This window comes from Eumetopias jubatus, unplaced genomic scaffold (assembly GCF_037043125.1).
Source record: "Eumetopias jubatus isolate StellerSeaLion01/CBP00866 unplaced genomic scaffold, mEumJub1_p1.0 scaffold_4, whole genome shotgun sequence".
In the NCBI taxonomy this organism is placed as follows: domain Eukaryota; kingdom Metazoa; phylum Chordata; class Mammalia; order Carnivora; family Otariidae; genus Eumetopias; species Eumetopias jubatus.
Genome location: NW_028274810.1, coordinates 66,469,830 through 66,475,829, shown reverse-complemented (window position 1 = coordinate 66,475,829; position 6,000 = coordinate 66,469,830).

Below are 6,000 nucleotides of genomic sequence, written 5' to 3'. Positions count from 1 at the left end.
ACTGAAAGAAAAAAAAGGCAGAATGTTGCTTTGTTTGACCTCAGTTAAAAACATGCACATAGACTAAAATTTTTCACCACTCTGCCCATTCACGTGCTTGTAAATAACTATAAAAGCACTGTGAGTATTGATTTTGGGGTTGCAAATAAATTTCATTGAGCAAACGAATTCACAAATAATGAGGATCAACCATAATTCCTTTAGTAAGGTTTCAGATCCATCTCTCATTGCAGAATTTAAATTGCTTCTGAAAACAAAAATACCTCTCAGAGGCTCTATGTAGTCTTTAATTTCATTTTCATTGTGTTCAAATTTTTCCTTTCCATCTCTTCTTTTAAAATATAGTTTAAGTTTTTACTTTTAAAAACTGCTTTCTTGAGAAATAATTGAAATACATATTTATGACACTTTAGACAAAGTATGTATACATGTAGATCACTACAATCAAGATAATGAGCATATTCATTATCCCCAAAAGTTTTTGTATGCCCTTTTGTAATCCCTCCTTCCCATCCTTCACTGTCCCCCATCTCTTAGCAACCATTCATCTGCTTTCTGTCACTGTAGATTAGTTTGCATTTTCTAGAGTTTTTTATAAATGGAATCATATAGTATGTAGTCTCTCTCTCTTTTTGGCTTCTTTCACTCAGCAGAATTATTTTAAAATTTATCCCTGTTGTGTGTTTCAATAGATTATTTCTCTTTATTGCTCAGACGATTCCATTGTATGAATATACTACAATTTGTTTATTTATCTGTTGATGGACACTTGAGTTGTTTCCAGTTTGTAGTGGTTTTCTCTTGCTGATTAACAAATTACTACAATCTTAGCTGCTTAGAACAACACCCATGTGTTAGTTTTTAGTTATGTAGAGCAGAAGTCTAGGTACAGTGTGGCCAGATTTCTCTACTTATGGTATTATAAGGCTGAAATTAAGATGTCAGTTGGGCTGCATTCCTTTTTGGTGGTTCTGGTGAAAAAAATCTGCTGCAAAGTTCGTTCAGGTTGTTAATTGAATTCAATTCCTTCTAGTTGTAGGACTGAGGTGCTCATTTTCTTGCTGGCTTTCAGTTAAGGGCTGCTTTCAGCTGCTCTCAGCTGCCCTCATTTCTTGCTGCATGGCTCCCTCTAGAGAATTTACCACATACAAATTCCCCTGAAACCTCAAATCTCTGACTTTCCCAGTCTCTGAAATCTAGGCCCAGATTCTTTTTTTTTATGTTTTTATTTAAATTTTAGTCAGTTAACATATAGAAAACATATTGTTTTCAGGATTAGAATTTAGTGATTCATCACTTATATATAACACCCAGTGCTCATCACAACAAGTGCCCTCCTTAATACCCATCATTCATTTATCCCCTCCCCCCCATCTCCCATCCAGCAACCCTCAGTTAGATTGTTCTCTATAATTAAGAGTCTGTTTCCTGGTTTGCCTCCCTATCTTTTTTTTCTCCTTTCCCCTATGTTCATCTGTTTTGTTTCTTAAATTCCACATAGTTGTGAAATCTTACGGTATTTGTCTTTCTCTGACTGACTTGTTTTGCTTAGCATAATATACTCTGGCTTTATCCACATCATTGCAAATGGCAACATTTCATTCTTTTTAATGGCTGAGTAATACTCATATATGTATGTGGGGTTATTATATATACCCCACATGTGCTTTATCTATTCATCGGTCAGTGGACATTTGGGCTTTTTCCATAGTTTGGCTATTGTTGACAATGCTGCTATAAGCATCAGGGTGCATGTGCCCTTCTGGATCAGTATTTTTGTATCCTTTGGGTAAATACCTAGTAGTGCATTTGCTGGGGCATAGGGTAGTTCTATTTTTAACTTTTTAAGGACCTCTAGGCCTGGATTTAAAGGGCTTATATGATTAGGCCAGGCCCTCTCAGATCATCTATCTTACTCATAAGTTTAAGGCATGGATCATCTCCTTATCTTAAACTCAGTTGACTTGGGACCTTGATAACATTTGCAAAATCCTTTAATAGTAGTATAGTACATAGACTAATGCTTCTTGAAAAACTGGGAAAAGGTGCATGTATACCAGGGGCTGGGAATCTGGGGCCATCTTAGAATTCTGCCTACCACAGAATTTTTGGCTAGTACAAATAAAGCTGCTATAAAAATTGTATGAACATATATTTACTTTTTTATTGGATAAATATGTAGGAATAGAATGGCTGAATCACATGGTAGGTATATGTTTAACCTTTCATGAAACTATCTATTTCCAAAGTGATTCTACCATTGTACATTCCCACCAGCAATGTATGAGAATTCCAATTCCTCCCCATCCTTGCCAACCTTCGGTATGGTCAGTCTTTCTAATTTTAGCTATCCTAATGGGTGTGTACTGATACTTCATTATGATTTTAATTTGTCTTTCTCTAATGCCTAATGATATGGAGAATCTTTTCATATGCTTATTTGCCATTATGTATATCTCATTTGGTGAAGGGTCTGTTCATATCATTTGCTCACTTTTAATTGGGCTGTTTGTTTTCTTATTGTTGAGTTTTGAGAACTCTGTACTTATTCTGGGTATAAGTCCTCAATCAGATATGTGCTTTGCTAAGATTTTCTCCAGTCTGTGGCTTGTCTTTTCATTCTCTTAGTAACATCTTTTTTTTTTTAAGATATTATTTATTTATGTGACAGAAAGATAGCACAAGTAGGCAGAGCAGCAGGCAGAGGGAGAGGGAGAAGCAGGCTTCCCGCAGAGCAGGGAGCCCGATGCAGGGCTCAATCCCAGGACCCCTTAGTAGTATCTTTTGAAGAGCAAAAGTTTTAATTTTAAAAAAAATTTTCACTTTAAAAATGCTAGTATAATTAAGATATGGTGTTATTTTAGTTTTGGGTATAAAATGTAGTGACTCAGCAACTCTATACATCACTCAGTGCACATCACAATAAATATACTCTTAATCCCCTTCACCTATTTCACCCATCCCCTACCAACCTCCCCTCTGATAACTAGCAGTTTGTTCTGTATATTTTAGAGGCTGTTTTTTTGTTGTTGTTTTTTGTTTGTCCAGCACAGAGCCCAACACAGGGCCTACACCCACAACCCTGAGATCAAGACCTGAGCTGAGTCAGATGCTTAACCAAGAGTCAGATGCTTAACCAACTGAGCCACCGGGGTGTGCCTGTTTGTCTCTTCTTTGTTCATTGTTTTGCCTCTTAAATTCCACATCCACATTCCACATGAAATCATATGGTATTGGTCTTTTTTTTTTTTCCAACTTGCAGTTTGCATGATAAGCTCATTATTTTTCAGCTTTCTTTTTCTTTTTTTTAAGATTTATTTATTTATTTATTTGACAGAGAGAGACACAGCGAGAGAGGGAACACAAGCAGGGGGAGTGGGAGAGGGAGAAGCAGGCTTCCCGTGGAGCAGGGAGCCCGATGTGGGGCTCGATCCCAGGACCCTGGGATCATGACCTGAGCTGAAGGCAGACGTTTAACGACTGAGCCACCTAGGCGCCCCAGTATTTGTCTTTTTCTGATTGACTTATTTCACTTAGCATTATACCCTCTAGATCCATCCACTGTGATGCAAATGGCAAGATTTCATTCCTTTTTATGGCTGAGTAACATTCCATTTTGCGTGTGTGTGTGTGTATCTTACATCTTTTTTTTTTTAATTTAGTATAATTGACGATGTTACTTTAGTTTCAGGTGTACAGCTTCAGTAAGTTTGACAAGTTTATATGTTATACTGTGTTTACCACAAGTATAGCTACCATCTGTCCCATTACATAGCTATTACAATATTGTTGAGTATATTCCTTGTGCTCTGATTTTTATTCCTGTGACTTACTCATTCCATAACTGGAGGCCTGTATCTACCTTTCCCATTCATCCATTTTACCCAACTTCCCATCCCCCTCCCCTCTGGCAATCAGTTTGTTCATTGTAGTTCTGATTGTTTTTTGTTTATTCATTTTTTCAGATTCCATTTATGTGTAGAATCATGGTATTTGTCTTTCTCAGTCTGACTTATTTCATTTAGCATAGTACCCTTTAGGTCCATCCATGTTGTCTCAAATGGCGTGATCTCATCCTTTTTATGGCTGTGTAATATTCCATTGTATATATACACCACATTTTACTTATTTGTTTGTCTACTGATGGACATTTAGGTTGCTTTCGTGTCTTGGCTATTGTAAGTCATGCTGAAATAAACCTGGGGGTGCATATATCTTCTGGAATTAGTGTTTTCATTTTCCTTGGGTAAATGCCCAAAAGTGGAATTATGGGAATGTATGGTAATTCTATTTGTAATTTTTTGAGGAACCACCATACTGTTTCCCACAGTGGTTTTACCAATTTACATTCCTACCAACTGCACCAGGGTTCCTTTCTCTCCACATCCTTGCCAACGTTTGTTGTTTCTTGTCTTCTTGATTTTAGCAATTCTAACAGGTATGAGGTGATATCTCATTGTAGTTTTGATATATATTTCCCTGATGATGAGTGATGTTGAGCATCTTTTCATGTGTCTGTTGGTATACCACATCTTCATCCATGCATCTATTGATGATCACTTGGGCTTCTTCCATAGTTTGGCTACTGAAACTAATGTTGCAATAAACATAGGGATTCATGTACCCCTCTTAATTAGTGTTTTTGTATTTTGGGGGTAAATACCCAGTAGTGCAAACACTGGATCAAAGTATAGCTCTATTTTTAACTTTTTGAGGAATCTCCATACTGTTTTCCACAGTGACTACACCAGTTTGCATTCCCACCAACAGTGCAAGAGGGTTCCTTTCTCTCCACATCCTTGCCAATACTTGTTTCTTGTGTTTTGTGTTTCACCATTCTGACAAGTGTGAGGTGATACCTCATTGTGGTTTTGATTTGCATTTCCCTGATGATCAGTGGTATTGAGCATCTTTTCATGTGTCTGTTGGCCATTAGGCTGTCTTCTTTGGAGAAATGTCTGTTCATGTCTTCTGCCCATTTTTAATTGGATTATTTGGTTTTAGAGTGTTGAGTTGTTATCAGTTCTTTATTATTTTAGATACTAACCCTTTATTAGATATATCATTTGCAAATGATCTTCTCTTATTCCATAGGTTGCCATTTAGTTTTGTTGATTATTTCCTTTGCTGTGCAGAAGCTTTTTCTTTTGATGTAGTCCCAATAGCTTATTTTCTCTTTTATTTCCCTTGCCTCAGGAGACATATCTAGAAAAATGTTTCTAGAGCCAATGTCAGAGAAATTACTGCCTGTGCTCTCTTCTAGAATTTTATGGTTACAGGTCTCACATATAGGTCTTTAATCCATTTTGAATTTATTTTTGTAGATAGCCAAAGAAAGTGGTCCAGCTTTAGTCTTTTGCATGTGGCTGTCCAGTTTTCCCAACATCATTTGTTGAAGAGATTGTTTTTTTCTCCTTGTATATTCATTCCTTCTTTGTTGGAGATTAATTGATCATATAATTGTGAGTTTATTTCTGAGTTTTCTAGTCTGTTCTATTGATCTATGTGTCTATTTTAATGCTAGTACCATAATGTTTAAATCACTACAGCTTTGTAATGTAACTGGAAGTCCAGAATTGTGATTCCTCATTTTGCTTTTTATTTTTTTCAATATTGCTTTTGCTATTCGGGGTCTTTTGTGGCTCCATACAAATTTTAGGATTGTTTGTTCTAGCTCTGTGAAAAATGCTGTTGGTATTTTGATAGGGATTGAATTAAATGTGTTCGAAGGGATACATGCACCCTGATATTTATAGTAGCATTATCTACAATAGCCAAATTATGGAAACAGCACAAGTGTCCATCGACTGATGAATGGTTAAAGAAGAGGTAGTATATATGTATATATGTATGTATGTATGTATACACACACACACACACACACATATAAATATATAATGGAATATTATTTAGCCATAAAAAAGAATGAAATCTTGTTATTTGTAATGACATGGATGGAACTAGAGAGTATTATACCAAGTGAAATAAGTCAGAGAAAGA